The sequence below is a fragment of the Pogonomyrmex barbatus genome, unplaced genomic scaffold (genome assembly GCF_055798465.1).
Source record: "Pogonomyrmex barbatus isolate J1 unplaced genomic scaffold, ASM5579846v1 scaffold4, whole genome shotgun sequence".
Classification (NCBI taxonomy): Eukaryota; Metazoa; Arthropoda; class Insecta; order Hymenoptera; family Formicidae; genus Pogonomyrmex; species Pogonomyrmex barbatus.
The window spans coordinates 4492226-4513052 of NW_028297138.1; the positions used below are offsets into that span (position 1 = coordinate 4492226).

Genomic DNA, 20827 nt, shown 5'->3' on the forward strand with positions numbered 1-20827 from the left:
TGTTTGAAACACTTACCGACTGATAGGAGACCAAGGAACAGAGGAGCGGGGGCGAGGAAGAACGGCTAGGAGAGGAACGACGCAGATTCGGCGGAATGTGCTAGTCATATTACCCCTTTCGCATCTGCAAGGGATGGAAATGTTAAATAGATCTTACAGTTCAAAAAATTGCCATTGCCGATCGGGAGACGAACGGAGCTATGACGGGGAAAACGCCACCCCACGGAATAGAACATAGGGACACAGAACGTCCCGGCGAAGCTCTGGAATGGTATGGAAACCTGCAAGAATGTCGATCAGGAAGAGAGAAATATGAGAATCTCGACGTTTAAGGAGCAGAGAAGCTGGGGGATGTTGCCGCATTTGCCGTCGAGCCATTCAAGTTTCCCACGACGATCTTCCCGAGGTGCGGCCGATTAGGGCTGCGCGATTAACTGATTTTCGGCCAATAACAAAACGGCCCAAAAAAAGGGTAGCGATCATCTGCATGTATCCCACAAGGACGCAGAAAAATCGCTTCTTGTGGTGCGCTTAGCGAAAGAGGATGTGGATCCGAGAACCGTCAATCTGCTGCGAAGAAGCCGACTGTGTTGGTGAGCTGAGTACGTTCGTCTTGTAAAGCCGTCACTTTCATCGTATCGCGAGCGACGAATAAATTGTGCGAGCATTGCGGTATACCGATATCGCGAATTACGTGAGTGAGACTTAGAGTGTAACGACATAGGTGCCAATGCCTACGACGGTCGTGGCAATTATCCGTCTCAGAAGGAAGACCGGATAGAGTCTCGTCCTCCCTCATCCAGCGGCCACGATAAGTCACCTTTGTTAAAAGTCCTTTTGCCGTTTCGAATATTATTGTGTGGTGTATCTTTCCTTGTCGCTTTCGCGAGCATTAATTTGCTATGCGAAGCAATGCGTCGCCGCGGTTGAAAGCCAATTAGTGATTGTTCATTATAATCACACGTATAGCGTGGTGCTTAGTCTTAACGTATTACCGGAATATTTTGCTCTTGTAATGTTATGATTGTTTGCTGTCTTGTCGCGCTTTTGCTTCTGACCGCGGACCTAAATTACTATGTATTTGCAGTCGCGTGTCGCTGTTGCGCGGTTTGGATTGCTGAGCGTTTATTGCCGCTTTACTTCCGCTGCATAGAATTACTTGCATGTTTAGTATTTTATACCGTCAACCCCGCTAAAAATAAAACCATTCCAGAGTTCGGTATAATAAATTTCTGGCGAGAAAATCGTAGTCAGGTTGCCGCAAACGTTGCTGGAAATTTCTCAATACTGCCGATCATCTTTGTATACTTCGCGCGACCTTCGGGTCAGCCGTGTATCGCGTGATTGACGGGATAAAATTTGTGTTGCGAACTCGCCGAAACCTGTATTGGAAATAACGCGAATAAAATTGTTATTCGATAATCAACCTGGTGTTAATTATTTATTGGTTTCTTTCTTCCTAAATAAGCGCTTTGACCGTCGAATCACATCCTCACCTAATTATCACTGAGCAACCGTGCGTTCTATCGCCGCGTAACGCTCTGATTCGTGTACGATTACAATATTGTGACATGTATCGCGTGTTTGGCATCCAACGGCTTTGAGTATTAAGGAGTTATACCTGCAAGCCTTAAAAAAAACGCTTTTTGGGAATTTTTTCGTAAATATAAACTGTAAAATAAGTATAAACTATAAAATATCTGTTTATTTTTGCTTTTTCTTTATTTAATAGTATACACTTTAAGCTATATTTGTGCATAAAAAGATACTAAAAATATTATTCGCGCTGATTTTATCAATCATCCGGAAACCTGTTTGGTATGTAGTGTTTTGCGGTAACCAACTTGACGTCGACATTTTCCATCTAAAATAAAAAATTTAAACATTCTGTTATAGTGTATTGTATAATTCAGTCCTTGATCGTTTGATTTTTTAAACAAATTAACCAGAAAAAAATGGCTGCTCTTGGAAAATGAAGTATCAAATTTTTGCTGAAATAGCCGTAGTTTTTTAATTATAAAAAAAAGTATACATTGGAGAAAAAAAAGCCACGATCAAGAACTAAATTTTATTATAGATTATAATTGTGTCAAATTTGAACTAAATCGATTGAACGGTTCTCGAGATATCTTGGCCGATTTGAAAAACCTAATTTCGAAAAAGACGCTTAAAGTTTAAATTATGTTTATATGTAAAGTTTTAAGTTTCATGTTATGCTTTAAAGTTTCAAGTTACATATAAATAAAAGTTTACATGTAAATAAAATGAAAATCTTTTAACTTACATGGAGTCGTCGATTCAGAGTCATATGATATCTCTTCTTTATCAATAGCAGCTTCTAAAATATGAATTTGTTGTTGTCTTTGAAGTATTCTGGGCCCCCAAGTGCTCATCCGCGCGCGTTTCTCCGAGATAGCGATGCAGACATCGTCTTCCCGTGTAACATATTGATATGCATTTGGACCGCATGTATAATAACTCCCATTGCATGAAGCATCTTTAATAGTACAATATTACCCTCATTAAACATCGCAGAAGAGAAGCAGCTATTTGCACCATAACACTACCATTTGGAATTACTTTTGAATTGATTTTCCAAATTAATTGATTCAAGCTCTCATTATTATTTTGCGTAAATCCGCCTGCTTGCGTAAATCCTTTTTCTAATAACTCAGGTTTGCTGAAATCTTCATATATCGGTTTTATAGTTGTAGCTTTAAAACATCATCGGTTAATGGCTTGTAATTGTGTTTGAAGGAGTCAAGCGTGCCGTCCGCGTTAGCGCGTTGCTATGCACACCACGACGTAAATCTGATCGGGCATTTGTCGTGATATTGCTGTTCGTCACTTGATCGGTAGTGATACGTTGCCCATATATCTCTCTGCATATTCTCGACAGAGTCACAATTTTGTCGAATTGCCAAGCCATAATAAACTATTAATTTATCTATTATTTTGCCTGTCAATTTCCTCTTGCCACCAAGTTCTTTGTTTTTCTTTATACACTCTCGAAGTCGACTTTCCATGCGCTTCTGCATATAACCAATGCATTCTTTCTTATTAATAGATTTATTTTCGTAAGGATTTGATTTTACAATTGCAGAATAAGTTTTTGAATCGCCGTGTTTTTGATCTCCGATGTAATTTATGTACCTTACGCCATATTTTTGTTCTGATCGTTGAAACATTTCTACGATGGCATCTACTTCCATTTTGCCAGGTGACGCTACATGATTTGTTGTACATTCAGATTCGTAAGTTTTACTCCACTCTTCATACTCCACATATTTCTTTTTATATTCCAAACACATCGCACATTTTGCAATATGAACTCTTCACAACAATATTTAATACTTTGTCACTATAGAATCCAATAATAGAAGAAACGCCATATAATGAACTGAAGCCTCGTTTTTTCCATGTTCCGTCTCCAGAAACAGATAAGTTTGTCATATGTTCCACATCTCTTTTCTGACATATCTTTTCTATTTCTTCTTTTGCGGCATTTCAAAAGTTTTTCACAAAGTTCTTTTATGCATTAGTATATGTTTCTTACAATTATGTCGAATGTATTTTGACAAAGAAACGCTGGCATGTCCATGAAACCACAGAACTTCTGAGCACTTCTCAAATCTAAGCTCAATACTCTCATTACAAAAATGAAACGTCTGTTGATTTCATATGTATTATCGATGAGCACGAAGGAATGTATTAAGGCATACAAGAATCACATGTTAAAACAATTTTGAATCCAAGCCCTCGCGAATTGACAGTTTCAAACTTAATGTTGTCTTGACACACTTTACACTTGACAAATGTTGAAATCGTCGTAAAAACAGTTACAAAATTCACAAATCTATATTCAATTGAACGATCGTCGGTGACAGTTACATCATTTAATTTTTTTCGCGGATGCACTGAAAGTAGTAGAATTACTCTCAATTAACTTCGGATTCACAGCTTTTCTTTTATTTAGTCTTAATTTTCGAAAATTGTGTAACTGTCTCAAATTTCTAAAACCTTTGCTATGACTATTCATGATTGTACGAAACGTAATTACAATACGAAAATAAATGCTCCGATAGTGCTTCGATATTTACTTGGACATGTAAGTTAGACTATATGAGAAAGCAAACATCTTCTGTATGCTGAGCATGCACAGACACTGTATTTTGATTCTTTATAACCAAAAGTAAATTTAAAATTCACTTGCATAAAACGTTTGAATAAAAAATCGTAAAAAGGGACTGCTTTTGTGCCTGAAACATCTACCGCGCAATACCTGCTTCATACAGTATAGTCTTTAAACTCATCTTTAAACGTATAACTTCGTCAATTTTAATCGGATCAACATAAAATTTGAATTCGTTATTCTTGAGACTCTATAATTTAAGAATATGCAAAAATCCAAAAATCGATTTTTTTGAAAGTTTGCAAGTAGATAAAACCCCTTAACTAGCGGACCGAAAAGAGTGCCGCTGTATCGTGCCGATTTTTCGGCGAGCCGAGAAATGCAGACGCGTGCTTGGTCGCCGATCGTGAGACCGACATTCAGGGTAGCGGTCACATGACATAGGAAAATACCTCATTAATGTTTAAAAAATCGCCTGAGCGCTAATCAGTTTGAATGCTAACTATGCGTATTTTATTATGGATAAAAGTATCCAAGCACTTAACTGACTCATATATATATAGGGTGTCTCAAAACTGATGCATTTCCTTTTAAGAGCAAATTCTTTGGAGCATTTTAAGACAAAAATTCTAATACGAAATGTCGAAAGTATAATAGTTTTTAAATTATTGGCGATTAGAGTTCATTAATCACAGAGTTGATATTTCGCGCGCTCAGACATGGTGATATGACAAGTGGTAAAGATTTCACCACGAGGGTCCTCTTACAACAGAGAATATCACAGAAATATATACAATGACATTCTTATTAAGAAATTATTTCTGTTTCGAAACTTATTTGTATATTACACAATTAATATCGCAACATGACATCGTGAAATATTTGGTCAATAACGACATATTGTAACGACATGTGATAACTGTCAAAAAAAATTCACAACTATATTTATTTACCTCATATGTCAAAATTAAATTAAAAACTGTGTAAACTTTTTGTGATAATATTATTAATATGTCAAATATTTGACTTTAATGTTATATCAAATTATCGACTTATATTTTTATTAATAATTATTTTAATAAATATACATAAGTTTATAAGCAATAAACTGTAATAATTTTTTATATCTGAACTAGTTGCACCATTTTAACATTACTACTATATAAAATAAATAAATAAATATTGTAATGAATTTTTTTTGACAGCTATCACATGGTATGTATTATACAATATGTCGTTATTGAACAAATATTTCACGATATTATGTTGCGATTAATTGTGTAATATACAAATAAATTCCGAAACAGAAATAATTTCTTAATAAGAATGTCATTGTACATTTCTGTAATATCTCGATGTTGTAAGAGGACTCTCGTGATGGAATCTTTACCACTTGTCATATCACCATGTCTGAGTGCGCGAAATATCAGCGTGATTAGTGAATTTTAATCGCCAATAATTTAAAAACTATAGCCTCGATATTTTCGTATTAGAATTTTCGTCTTAGAACGTTCCAAAGAATCTGTTCTTAAAAGGAAATGCGTCAGTTTTGGAATACCTGTATATATATATATATATATATATATATATATATATGGATATATATATATATATATATATATATATATATATATATCCATATGTAACGACATCCGACTCATCCCCATTATTTAAACAATATTCTTAGCCCCCGACCGATCAACCGTCGGGGTACCGATACGGCGATCCTCCTGCGATCCCACCGTCGGGTAAAGTCACGTCGAATATCAGACGTAGCCAAACTAAAATCGCACGGCTTCACGTACACAGCGCGTGAACAAACAATAGATGCGCCAGTTAGGCCACTGCCGCCGGCCCCGCTACTGACCGCGCTACCGAGTATCTTCGCGGAATCACCAAGTGCATTCGATGAATTATCTCGAACCTTCGGTGAGATCATCCCCGGAATCGCCCCCGACCCAAGCTCGGCCGACCTGTACCCAACTACTCCCGACTGACGGCCGACTCGGGTAAGCGACTCCAATGGATGATCAGGACCTATCACCGGCGAGACAGTAAAGCATCCAGTACTGCTTTCGACATTTCCATTCCAATCCAACACAAGCGATCTAGGATGCTTCCTATCGCGTCTAGGAGCTTCTGACCGGTCGCTCTTCTCATCCAAAGCGCACAAGTTCTTTCACAGATTGAGGAGCTTCTCAACCTGGATTCTAAAAGCAAGCTCTTGTGCACACCATTATCCGCTGACGGTCAAGAAGCTTCCTGCATCTCAAACCACAGCACAAATCGAGCATCCTAATCTCAGCCTGACGAAAATAGAAAAATAGACGTACAAACAGCTGATCAACCATAACACGCGCTCCGAGACCCCGTCGCGCCCGCGCCGCGTTTATCACCGTGAACGCGCCGCATTCGCGGAACAAATCGCGAAGCGAAATCTATTGTAACGATTCCCGGAATCCGCTACGCTTTTCGCAAAACATAAGACTAGATACCGAGAAAGATACATTGTCAATATTGTACATACAAAAAAAACCCAGTCAATAAAACTATACATACATCAGAATAGCTTTAAATATAAATACTTGTATATAACGAAATAGTTTTTCGATATTTTATTTCTCTCCGAATAATCCTGATCACACTCGATCGATCCCGCGAAACACGCTGATCCAGGAGCCGCGAGGAGCCGAGAACGTTTTATATATACACGTATATAGAGGGTGTCCCAAAACTCCCGCATTTGAAGTACATTACGTAATTCTCTATGCTAAAGAAAACAACTTTTTCTTTTAGCAAAATTGCGTACAATGAGTAGTTTTTACAGTAGATCAGATTAAAAGTGACGAATGAGCGCATGTATGTACGTAGCGATCAGGGCCAGCGCGCGTTCCTCAGGTCGGTGCGGCCTAGTACTTGATCTTTGACGATTTCACGTACTATATTGTTTGAAATATAATAAAAGTTAACAAAATAAATATTATTTTCATTCTTTACGTAACAATTTAATAAAAAAATTATTTTATTTATTTACTTAAAACGGTCTCGCTTTCCCGCGCGGAGAACGGTCAGTCGGTTACCAGGAGGGGAAGCGAGGACGTTGGAGACAGAAAGTTGGTTATCAAGTTGTTAAGCGATAATGTTAAGAAATAATAATGATTTAACAATGATTCCAATAACAGTAGTGCGATGGAATCTTCGCACCGAATCTTCGCGTCAATGGTTGTGGCCGTGGACGGGCGAGACGGCGATCGGCGCGCGGATAGTGTTTGGATACAAATGAAGTATCGCTCTGGCGGTCGGCGCGATACTGGTCGCGGCGCGAAGTTCGGTGACGCGGGGCGCGCGCAGCGGCGGCGGTGTCGCACGTGTTCGTCGCGGACCTTTAAATCAGCAGTGATTTAAAACGTGCACGCGTGTTGCGGGCGTTGTCGCGAGGGTGAGGATATTTGCGAGGTCGTTGGATCGTTTAGATCGGAGAACGGGTGGACCTGCCGAGAGGGCTTTATGGTTCTCTGGTAAATCGCTACATCTTTCTTTCTTTCTTTCCTTCTCACTCTTCGTTTAACCTCTCTTTAATTGATTTCTTTACTCATTCTTTTTCTTATTCCTTTGTAGTGAATCGATCAAAAGTATCGGGTTCTAAGCCAACTAAGCGCGCCATTAAACACATTCGCCATCGCCGGAGCCGAAGACTGGCCAAGAATACTCACAGACAGATAAATCAAATTTTAAATAGGCAATCTAACCGAATTTCAACAGAACAAACCGAATTACTTTTATTACTCAACCTGATAATCATCATTGCTCTTCCAAAATCTCCCTCTGATCTTTTCGCACAATTCTTCCTCGAACTTACTTTCCGACCTGCTGGAAAGGTTAATTTTAGAGCCGAGCAACTCCCTCGTACTTCGCTCTCCATCACACTCTCCTATCAATTTCAAAGTCCTGTCTCTAGGTCCTTGGCTTCACGAAGACCACCCCTTTCCTCCCGAATTGAAAGAAAAATTCTGCCAATCACGCGATTTAGAAATCTCTCTCCCGGAGGAAAACTAGGCCTTCTTCTCTCCTTAATTCAGCGATGCTAATTTCCATCTATATTTGTACTTATTATTAATCTTAGGATGAAACATTATTATCATTAGGTTAAAGAATTAAAGAATTGATTAAAGAATTATTATTGTATGACTGAGTAGGATCACCGTTTAAAAATTTCAATTCTAACATTCACACGCCCCTTGTCATAATTCTATTCGATGCCCTCCGAACCATTATAAACACCGCGATATCACATACACACGCCATTACACACATACCATCTCTCTTTAGATCTTCTGATTCTTATGTATATTTTTAGATTCATTAAAAAATTAATATAAACTCTAAATTTGCTCTTTTCTTTTAAACCCTCGTTGACTTTCCCCATCTCATCGATAGCATGAAGTCTGTTAAAAGAATTAAATTTCTTGACCTAAAAACGACCGACGAATACACATCTGGGCCACGGTGTCATAGTGTTTCCTTATCGCTAACTCAGTGCCGAGACAGTGCGTTTTGCCAGTACTCGAGGATTCACGTTTAATACTTGACCTTCAAGAGAGCAGCTGTTCCGTCCTTCCTAGCCCACGTACTAATTTCTTAATTTCTTAATTTCCTTGGGCTGGACGTAACAAATGCAAATATAAATATAATTGAATATGTGAATATACAAATTGAATTGTAATTCTATCCCTATATAACTGATAAAGGCCAATAGCGTTTTCAATTTGTTGATTCGACTCGATTCGATCCTAGTTCTGTTTCTTTTTATTTCATGCTATTTCTCTCTCACTATTTCTTTTATATTCGATTCGACTCGTCAGCAAATTGAAAACGTAACAACGTAACAAATTTAATTAAAACGTATTTATCATATGTAATATTATTATTGCATGACTATATTTAAAATCCTCAATTACTTTTACTCATTTTTAACTCATTGCTCATGTTTTAACTCATGCTGTCGAAATAATAAGTAAATATCAGTGATAAATATCAGTAAATATCTGTGATTTCGAGCCTAAACACACAAACAGTTTTCTCTCTCTACATTTTATGCACACAGAAACGCTATGTCTATCCGTGTGACTATCTCATCGACAGAGACAGAGTGTGCGTAAGTGGAGGAGGAAAAGCGTTTGTGTTCTCGGCTCGGCCTTTCGCGTACGACTCGCTGGCAATAATAAATTAGCAATAATAAAAACAATCAACAGTCAAGTGATGTGAATTCAAGTCAGAGCACACTAACACACTTCCCTCCTTCACTTACGCACATAGACGCTCCGTCTATTCGTGGCTACGCGCGCCAAGCGCGATCCGCGCATTTTGTTTCTGATCGTGTAGAGAAGCGAAAATAGAGTATAAGCAGAGAGAAACCTGTATAAACATGTAAGTAGAAATATATTTACTTTTCTTTTTGAACAATAAGTTTTTATATAATTTGATTGATGAATTATTAATTAATATTTCTCTGATCGTATCATACAAGGGTAGTCTGAAAAGTTTTGAGCCTAACATAGAAACAAGTATTTTTTCGATCAAATATAATTTTATTTTTCAACATAATCTTCTTTTAAGTCGATACACTTTTCCCATCGATACTCTAACCTCTTTAACCCCTCCAAATAGTAGTTGGCGTCTTGCTCCGCAAAATAGACGTTTATGTATGCGATGATCTCCTCGTTCGATGAAAATCTCTGTCCTCCAAGCGAAACTTTAAGCTTAGGAAACAGGAAAAAGTCTGGGGGCCAGATCTGGTGAATACGGTGGGTGGTCAACCAATTCGAAGTGCAGTTGGTGAATTTTGGCCATGGCGACCGTCGAAGTGTGAGCAGGTGCGTTGTATTGATGGAATAGCACTTTCTTCTTCTTCAAATGCGGCCGTTTTTTTGCAATTTCTGCCTTCAGCTTAAGTAATGATGCGTAATACGCTCCCGTTATTGTTTTACCTTTTTCAAGATAGTCGATACACACAATTCCGTGACTATCCCAAAAAACAGTCGCCATTACCTTCCCACCTGATGGAACCGTCTTTATCTTTTTCGGAGCAGGTTCACCCTTTGTAGTCCACTGTTTTGACTGTTCTTTTGTCTCTGGAGTGGTGGATCCAAGTTTCATCTACAGTTATGAATCGACGCAAAAAATCTGACTCGTTTCGCTTGAATCGCTCCAACAGGGCCTTGGAAATGTTCATTCGAATTCGTTTTTGGTCCAAAGTGAGCAAGCGCGGCACCCAATGCGCGGATAGCTTGCGCATATCCAATTCTTCAGTCAATATATGACAAACACGTTCTTTCGATATGCCCGTAGCCTCTGCTATCTCTCTAACCTTGATTCGACGGTCGTCCAGTACCATTTGGTGAACATTTTCGATGTTATCAGCGGTGGTCGCAGTTTTTGGCCGTCCCGAACGCTCATCATCAGCCAAGCTGGTACGACCACGTTTAAATTCAGCTGCCCATCTTTTTACGGTGGCAAATGATGGGGCAGAGTCCCCAAATAAGAAGGGAGAGTGTGCGTCACGGCGGGGCTCGACTACGAACCAGTCGTGAAAACTCGTAATTATTTTGCGAAAAAATACACCTCAGCCAGGAATCGAACCTGGATCTCCTGCTTACCGGGCAGGCATCTTATTCCTTCGACTACCAAGGCATGTGATGATATTTATCGCAAATAACGGATTTAGAATAACACGTCAACAATACAATGATACACACACACACACACACACACACACACACACACACACACACACACACACACACACACACACACACACACACACACACACATATATATATATATATATATATATATATATATACACATATGTTACAATATACAAAATATACATGTATTCTTTCGAATCCCCGGAATACGACCGGTACTCCAGAGAGATGATAGTCCTATTCTCTTGATGGATGCAGCTCGGACTGCAACGGCGACACCCTCCAACGCCATTAGCAAATATACAAATAATCTTCCTGGAGCACGACAGGAGAGATTGCATTAAGCATGGCTCGAGCCACCGAAACAGCGTCCAACTCGATTTTAATTTGCGCAGGCGTATTGCCTTTTAAATGTAAGAATTTAATCACGGTACGATATTCAATTTTTTCCATTTTTATAAAAACACTGACATCGACTGACACAAATTGTCAGACAACAACTGAGCGTCCAAAATGGCTGAAATTTTCACAAAAATCTTTCAAAGCATATACTATTGTAGTACTAGAATGGTTTTGACGAGTAACATCATATTAAGGCTCAAAACTTTTCAGACTATTCTCGTATTAATATATGATATATTCAGAAAATAAAATTGTCAATGTTTATTTATTTATAAAAATATCTACTTTAACCGCATCATTTTAATACACGAGCAAGATCGTAAACTTTGCGATTGATTGCCAATCTTTTTTCATTAAAACTTTTTTCCGATTTTATATATCTTACGAGTAATATGGCTATGTGATTATAATAATATTCTACATTTATTGTAACATAAATTAAAATTACACACATATATTAATTAAATTTATAATATAGGTCAGAATGCAAAAAAGAAGATTTGGAAGGAGAAAGAAGAAAAAAGAGAATAGAAGAGAAAGAAGAGAGTGAATAGTAGAAGAAAGAGATGGAGAAATCAAAACAGAAAAAGATGGAAAGGATGAAGAAAGGATAAAGAGGAAGAAAGAGAAGAGAAAAGGAAAAAAGACTAGAAAAGAAAGGTGTTAGAAATGTTCAGTGGACTCCACAATTCTTTTCTTTTACAGAGCGAATGCGCGAGCTCCGATGCATTGTAAAAGTCACTTTAAATAATAAACTTAAAATGATCTCGCTTTCCCGCGCGGAGAGCAGTCAGTCGTTACCAGAAGGAGGAAGCGAAGACGTTGGAGACAGAAATTTGGTTATCAAGTTGTTAGGCGATAATTATAAGAAATGACAATGATTTATTCAAATAAAGGAATAACAGTGGGGGGTGCGATGGAATGCACCGATCTTCGCGAATGGTCGTGGCCGTGGACGGGCGAGACGGCGATCGGCGTGCGTATATTGTTTTGATACAAATGAGGTATCGCTCGGGCGGTCGGCGTGATACTGGTCGCTGTGCGGTGGCGCGCGCGGCGGCAGCGGTGTCGCACGTGTTCGTCGCGGATCTTTAAATCAGCGGTGATTTAAAACGTGCACGCGTGTTGCGGGCGTTGTCGCGAGGGTGAGATATTTGCGAGGTCGTTGGATCGTTTAGATCGGAGAACGGGTGGGCCTGTTCCCTGCCGAGAGGGCTCGGCTGACGGGGGGTGTACCCTTCGTCTGTCTCAGTGAGTGCCGAGTGAACTCGGCCAGCCGGGGAGGGCCCCAGTTGTGTGCGGAGAAAGAGGCGTCGGTGCCGAATGTACTCGGCCGACCAGGGCGTACCCCGGTGCTCGGAGAGGAAACGGCGGAGTCGGATCGAGCGAACTCGACACGCTGGGGACACCCCAGCAGCTCTCGACTTGCCATGAGAGATTCGGAGATACGGCTTTCGGCCAGGCCAAGCGAACTTGGCGCGTTGGGGAGGGCCCCAACAAAACTCATGCTTTCTACCGATTTCGGATGCTCGCTTCCTTGAGACGTGCTCTCGGAAAACGAGCGAGGAACAGGAGTCAACGAGGAGTGCTTTCCTGTGGAGAGCGATGCCTTTTTATACCCGAGATCGATCTCGGTATTTTCGGTCGGATCGGTCGGATTGGTCGATCTCGGGGTTAGCATCCTTCTCCCCAGGAGCGGAAAAAAGGATCGGGTATAATTGGTTTTTTGGGGATTATAAGGAATAGGAGCGGGGGATGTTTAAGAGTAGGGAAGGAATTCGGTGGGAAGGTAACGGCGCGGGGGTGGTCACGCGCTTGTAAACGCGGTCGTGGCACGGTGCGGGATGCTCGCTCGCTTGCGTGGCGCGGCGTCGGTGCGGCGCGGGACGCATTTACGCTCGGTGGTACGGTGCGTGGTGCGGCGCGGGGTGCGCTAGCGCTTGGTGGCGCGACGCGTGGCGCGGTGCGAGGAAATATCACGAAAACAGACATATTTTCGTGGTATTCTGCGACGCTTCGGAGTTCGCATATTGTAATGATTAAAAAAGGAGTCATAAATGCCTCTTGCGACCACCGTACTCTGCCTATTGTTCGGCGGTCCCTGATGGTCGGTGACGGATGGTCGGTCGGGGGAAAATCGGAGGAGGAACGAAGCGGAGGGATGCGCTCCGTTACAAACTTACGTTACTAAGATAATTTCTTAAGAGCTCAAGCTCCGCCAGTCTGCCGAATACGTGAACCTCAGGCTGTTGAGGCTTCACTTTTCAAACTAATAAACTATAAAATCCGACCGAACTGTAACCGAACTAAAATAACAATTGGCAGCCATATGCAAACTATGCCTAAACGTAAAGAAACACTTAGTGCACTAGCGACGACGGAAAGCCCCATAAACTGCCAAAGTAGACATTTGTTTTTTTTTCCACGCTACGCATCCGAATAGCCATCTTCGTGACGACAGTTTGTTTATACCTTCCGACCACTTGTTTAGTTAGAAATGTTAAGATACTATACAGACACTTGCACTACCTTATTATCATTCCTGAAATCCTCTCCTTTAGACTCATTTTTTTCAAAATTCAGATCTATGATAGGCTAAGTCCCCACATCCCTAATGAATCGCTAATCTCTATTCGTCAGAGACCAGTGAGACTTTTTTAATTTCAGGACCGAAGGCCCACCCCCGCGATAACTATTTATTACGATCTTCCCCAAAGGAAGTGCACATTCTTGTACATTCGCGCACATTTTCGTCCGCATTCTCGTGCGCACTCTTGCTTTGATTCTTGCTTTCATTAAATAAGCGTGGAAAGATTTAATTTCTTTACTCTTAATATTAAATTAGAACGGGCCGGTTAAATTAGAACAAATTCAAAACTTCTTCCAAAATATTACTTTTAATTTATGTCAAATCTTTATTATAACCGGGAGTGTTCAATTTTTTATTCCGCGTTGTGCCTGACTCCTCATCATCGGCCGTAGAAACCCAGGAGCACCCTGCCGAGCACTGACCGCTGCCTACATCTCGACCCTGACACCTTTTTTGGAGTGGTCACCTGCAATGATATTCTTCGCAGTAGTAAGTCGCATGGATTATTATCTATTATTTACCCATCACAATTTAAATATCAACCCTTTCCCATTTCCGCCATATCTCTTCACTTACCTTTCTGAACCTACCGTGCTTAAAGTTTAAACATTTTTACACTTACATAAATGTTTTATTAAATTATTCCATTATTTTCATTTGTTACGTCGTGACGACTGCACGATTCTTCTCTTTCGGGTATCTGTTATTAGAATTTAATTAAGTAGATAAATGAATGACACATGTTGTGTTACGGTCGCGACGGCTACGCCGCTAATCCCTTCCGAGAGTCGATTACTAAGAATTTGGCTAGACGGATAATCCCTATTATCCTAATCGCTGAAGTATACCGACGTTACATCTTGATGACTGCGCGACTCTCCTCTTTCGGATATCAGTTATTAGAATTTAGTTAAACAGATAAATGAATGACACATGTTGTGTTACGGTCGCGACGGTTACGCCGCTAATCCCTTCCGAGAGTCGATTACTAAGAATTTGGCTAGACGGATAATCCCTATTATCCTAATCACGGAAAAACAATACGTGTTTTCCTCAACGAAATCATATATATATAATGCCCTTAAAGGCACGGAACGCACTCACTCTGCAACGTCCCATTTCGTTACACGGTCGGAACATTTCGTTTTACTAGTTTGTCGATAATTCAAGTTATCAATAATTTAGTCAGTGTCAGTTGAACAACCAACAAGAATAAGCGATCAAGTTTTCTGACGACACTATTACCGCTTCATCTCGCAGATCTCAACTCTACAGAATAAAAGTAAGTTTAATTATACATAAAAAATTCTCTTAGTAATAATTTTCGGGTCTCTTCTCCTTATACTTCCTCATTCATCCTTTCTATCCTCTGCCGTTCTCCTTACACGTCTACTCCCTTTTTCTTTTTCTTTTCTCTTTCTTTCCTTGCTTCAGCCGTCGAACCTCTCGGGCTCCCTATGCGTTGCGGAGCACTCAGCAGGTTCATGGCTGCCGAATAGTTTGGCAAAAACCTGCTTCTTCCCTGTTGGCTTCAGCCGTCGAACCTCTCGGGCTCCCTATGCGTTGCGGAGCACTCAGCAGGTTCATGGCTGCCGAATAGTTTGGCAAAAACCTGCTTCTTCCCTGTTGGCTTCAGCCGTCGAACCTCTCGGGCTCCCTATGCGTTGCGGAGCACTCAGCAGGTTCATGGCTGTCGATTAGCTCGGGAAATCTATTCTTTTGGCTTTTCTCTCCTCTCTTACGATTTTCTTTTTCCCTTTTTTCATTTCTCTCCTCTCGGATCTCTCGGTTTCCTGAAATATTTCAGAGATAGCCTTAAGGTTCGCGACTAATGACATTTCCTTCATATTCCAAATCCATTCCTTTTTAGTGAAAGCTGGATCATCCACACTCTCCGACGCTCAAAGACGGAGGCGAGCCCTGAAGAGGCTCCGTTACCGTCGGAACAAGCGAGCTCGCCAGACGGGAAGCTATCCTTTGCCTGGGACATCCGAGGTTTTACATCAAGAAACCACGAGTTGTTCCAGCAGGAGACCCAATTATTATTCACCCATTTCTCCTCCATCCTATTCCCCGATCAGACCTGAAGACCAAACTGAATCTGAACCACCCCCAGATTTCAGTGTACTCTTCCCAGAGCGCCACCTCCAGGCATACTCAGATTCCCTGAAATCCTTGGGCGATTTCTGCGAACTACGGACTCCTTCCCCTCCTCTCATAGATCCCACTAGCGAAAACCCGACCTCCTCTCAAAACACACACAGTCAACAACATACATTTTAAAATAAACTAATAGATTAATAGAATTATACACAGATAAACCAAACAATACACCCGTCGATTTCTAGACCACACGAATTTCTGTACGTAACATCCTTCCTGTTTTATATTTTTATATATCGTCAATAAATATATTCCAACAAAAAAAAACATATGATACGATGGTAACTAATGTGCGATCTTGTATACGATCTCGATACGTAATTAACTTTGTATCGTCTTAAAATTGTTAATTATATGTAAAATTTAAACTATTTATCGATTGGTTATTCACTCCCTCTTTCATTCCTCGTCATCCCAAGATTCGCGCATGGTCCTATCCCTGGCAAAAGAGATTAAATTCTCTTGCCTAAATTACGGACCGACGGACGCACGTCACGCAGTCGAAGTCATAGCGTCTTTTTCAAGACGTTGATTCGCACTCGTGGCTCTGCACGGTGTGTCCGACTCGTAGGGACGCCTCAGCGCGGCCATCTGCGAGAGGGTATTTGGAGCGTCCTTCCAAGCCCCATCCATTAAGAAAAAATATACATAAAAATATATTTACCTCGGGTTGGACGTAACACATTTATTTATCTTAAAATCGGGCATGACCCTAAATATTTTAACGTAGAGTTTTATCCCAAATTGCTATGCCCGATTGTTATGACCTCCGCACTTATAACATCCGCGAATTATACTTACATACATTTTTTCTTCCACACACATGCAATCATTCGATGGAATTAGGATTGTTTACCATTATGTACCGTTTTGATCATTCTGCGTATCATTTCCTCTTTTATTCTTAAATATTTTTGTATTGTAATCTCGTATTGTTTGTTATTTTTACATTAATTGATTAAATGTTTAGTTTAACATTAAATTGATTTATTCACTCTTAATTTAATCCTTTCGTCACGCTCGTTCTCGCCCACAATTGGGGATTGCATATGATCCTATTTCTGGCAAAAGAGATTAAATTCTCTTGCCTAAATTAACGGACCGACGGACATACGTCACACAATTGGAGCCACAGCATCTTCTTCAAGACGTTGATCCGTACCAGCTGATCTGTACGGTGCGTCCGACTCGCAGGCACGCTCCAGAGCGGCCATCTGCGAGAAGATGCGGTGCATCCTCCCTTTAATCCTTAAATAATTATTTCGGGGTCTGAACGTAACAAAAGGCAAAGAGATAAAAAAAAATAAAACGTAAATTGAACGCTTTTAAATTTTTTATAATACATGTTATTTTCATCACAAATGTGAATAAAATCTTTATAAGCATTAAATTTGCAATATTTGTAGAAAATATATAACTCGAGAGATGTCTCAATGAACAGAATATCTAAAATCGACGCATGAGATAATTTCAAGATATCTTTCAGAGTTCTTTATGAGATATCTTAAAGATGTTTCTTAAAGAATTCTTAAAGATATTTTAAAGTTGTCTTATGCATCGATTATTAGACATTCTACTCATTGGGGCTGTAACGGAACGTCCCTGCGCGCTCGGATTTTTGTCGCTAGGCACGGACGCGGGGACGTGCGCTCGGATTTTCGCTCGTCGGATGCCGGGTTCGTATCGGTATGCGCGTTGCCAGGCAACCGGGCCCGTGTACGTTGCTAGGCAACCGCTGACGCTCGCCGTGACACGTGGGGCGGACGTCGCGGGAAAGTTCGAGAACGCTCCGACTTTCGATATTTGATGGAGTGACAATACTGAGAACTCTCGGTATTGTCGGGAGGAGGAAAATCTGAGAACACTCTGATTTTCCTCAGACGGGAGATGCAAGAATATCGAGAACGCTCGGTATTCGTTGCGAGAGCGAGAAAGCTGAGAACACTCCGAATTCTCGAGAAAGGATAGAACAGGAATACGGAGAACGCTCGGTATTCGCTGAGAGAATCTTCTCTCGCTGTTCTGGTCGGAACGTTCTTGTCGGTGTTGGTCAGGTCGGAGGAGCGGATAGGACTGGTGTCTTGTCTAAAAATTCGTCGGGTATTTATACCCCTATCCGCGCCACGTGTCACCGTTTAGTTTGTTAATATAACAATAGCTGTCACGTTGTCGCTACGTGACAGCTCGTCGGCGCGCGTGTGTCGGTCGGTCGCGGTCGGGAGTGCTCGGACGGCCTCGGATGGCGCGGGCCGCATTAGCGCGCGCTAGTAACAGAGCATCCGAAAGATGCTTTGTTACAGGGCTATGGCTATCATTGTCTCAATTTATTGTAATATATTAAGATTAGATATTAGTAGTATTAGATATTGTAGTATATTAAGATTACACATATATATTAATTAAATATATCATACAGATGTCAATGCAAAGATAAATCTGAGGGAGGAAGAAAAAGAAAGGAAGAGAAAAACGAAACAGAAAATGAAGAAGAGATGGAGAAAAAAGAAGAGGAACAAGAAGAAAAAGAAGATGAGGATGAGAATAAAGAAAATGAAAAGAATAAGAAGAAAAGAAAGAAGAGAGGAGGATGTCAATTGAAAGAAAGAAATAAAACGTAAGTTCATAATTATAATTTTTATAATTTTTAAAATTCATGTTGTTTTTACTCAAAATAATAATTCATAAATCATATACAATTAGTAATTAATCAAAATTAATCACTTATTATTACCGAACATTAAAAGTAAGCTTTAATAAGTTTTTTAATATTTTAAATTTTAGGAATTTTTGTCCTTAAATTTGTTTCTCCTATTTGTCTGTATGAATTTATAATTGATTTGTGATAAATAAAATAAAACAATTTATTTTAATCATTCCCTTAAATAGATTTTATTTTAACAATTTTTCCATTTTACTTATGTTACGTCGTGACGACTGCACGATTCTTCTCTTTCGGGTATCAGTTATTAGAATTTAATTAAGCGGATAAACGGATGACACATGTTCTTACGATCGCGACGGCTACGCAACTGATCTCTTCCGGGAGTCGGTTACTAAAAATTTGGCTAAGCGGATAATCCCTATTATCCTAATCGGAAAAACAACACGTGTACAGATGTTTTCCTCAACGAAATATATATATATATAGTGCCCTTAAAGGCACGGAACACACACTCTCTGCTACGTCCTTTTTTTCACACGGTCGGAACATTTTCAGTTTATCAGTTTGTCAATAATTCAGTCGGTGTCAGTCGAAAATAATCAACAAGTACAAGTGATCAAGTTTCCTGACGACACCATTACTGCCTTCATCTCGCAGGTCTCAAGTCTCCAGAGTAAAAGTAAGTTTAATTACACGTAAAAAATTCTCTAATAATAATTTTCTCTTCTCCTTATACTTTCTCATTCCTCCCTTACATCCTTTCTATCCTCTGCCATTCTCCTTACACTTCTACTCCCTTTTTCTTTTTCTTTTCTCTTTCTTTCTTTGCTTGGGCCGTCGAACCTCTCGGGCTCCCTATGCGTTGCGGAGCACTCAGCAGGTTCATGGCCGCCGAATAGTTCGGCAAAATCTGCTTCTTCTCTGTTGGCTTCAGCTGTCGAACCTCTCGGGCTCCCTATGCGTTGCGGAGCACTCAGCAGGTTCCTGGCTGCCGAGTAATTCGGGAAATCTATTCTTTTCCTTTTTCTCTCCTCTCTTACAATTTTCTCTTTCCCTTTTTAATTTCTCTCCTCTATCGGATCTCTCGGTTTCCTGAAATATTTTTCCTGATATATTTCAGAGATAGCCTTAAGATTCGCGACTAATGACATTTCCTTCATATTCCAAATCCATTTCTTTTAGTGAAAGCTGCATCATCCACTCTCTCCGACGCTCAAAGGCGGAGGCGAGCCCTGAAGAGGCTCCGTTACCGTCGGAACAAGCGAGCTCGTCAATCGGGAACTATCTTTCGCCTAGAACATCCGAGGTTTTGACACATCAAGAAACCACGAGTTGTTCCAGCAGGAGACCCCATTATTTACACATATCTCCTCCATCCTATTCCCCGATCAAACCAGCTGAATCTGGATCACCCCCAGATTTCAGTGTACCCTTCCCAGAGCGCCATGACCTCCAGATATATCCAGATTTCCGCACCCAAAAATCCTTGGACGAGTTCTGCGAACTACGGACTCTTTCCCCTCCTCTCCTAGACCTCACTAGCGACCTCTTCTCAGAAACAACCACACACAGACAACAACATACAAATTTAAAATAGATTAATAACAGATTAAAAATACTAAACTAATAGATTAATAGAATTTATACATAGAAAACCAAATAATACATCCGTCAATTTTTAGAACACACGAATTTCTGTACGTAACACCCTTCTTGTTTTATATTTTTGTAAATATATCGTCAGTAAATATATTTCAACGCAAAAAATAATGATACGATCTTATAGCTACCTAACCCTGTAATCGTTTTAAAATTATTAATTACATTGTAAAATTTAAATTATTTATCGTTTAATTATTTGCTCCCTCTTTCATTTCTCGTTATCCTAAGATTCGCGCATGGTCCTGTCCCTGGCAAAAGAGATTAAATTCTCTTGCCTAAATTACGGACCGACGGACGCACGTCACGCAGTCGAAGTCATAGCGTCTTTTTCAAGACGTTGACTCGCACTCGTGGCTCTGCACAGTGTGTCCGTAGGGACGCCTCAGCGCGGCCACCTGCGAGAGGGTATTTGGAGCGTCCTTCCAAGCCCCATCCATTTAAAAAAAAAATATATATAAAAATATATTTACCTCGGGTTGGACGTAACACTTAAAAGAAAATAAATTATT

The 20827-nt window shown here is 40.2% G+C and overlaps 1 long non-coding RNA gene and 1 pseudogene across 2 annotated transcripts in view; one reads left to right on the plus strand and one right to left on the minus strand.

Annotated features, from left to right (window-relative positions):
- Nucleotides 1-1013: 1013 nt before the first annotated feature.
- On the minus strand, nucleotides 1014-4733 carry LOC148935713 (uncharacterized; annotated as a pseudogene).
- Nucleotides 4734-5720: 987 nt separating this feature from the next.
- LOC112552537 (uncharacterized) overlaps nucleotides 5721-20827 on the plus strand; it is a 30798-nt gene continuing 15691 nt past the window's right edge. Inside the window, exons 1-2 of one of the 2 annotated variants that reach the window (XR_016140126.1) lie at nucleotides 5721-14320; nucleotides 18411-18608. This is a non-coding gene — a long non-coding RNA (uncharacterized LOC112552537). The remainder of the gene's footprint in view (nucleotides 14321-18410; nucleotides 18609-20827) is intronic. The other variant, XR_003096665.2, reaches the window with a different exon arrangement.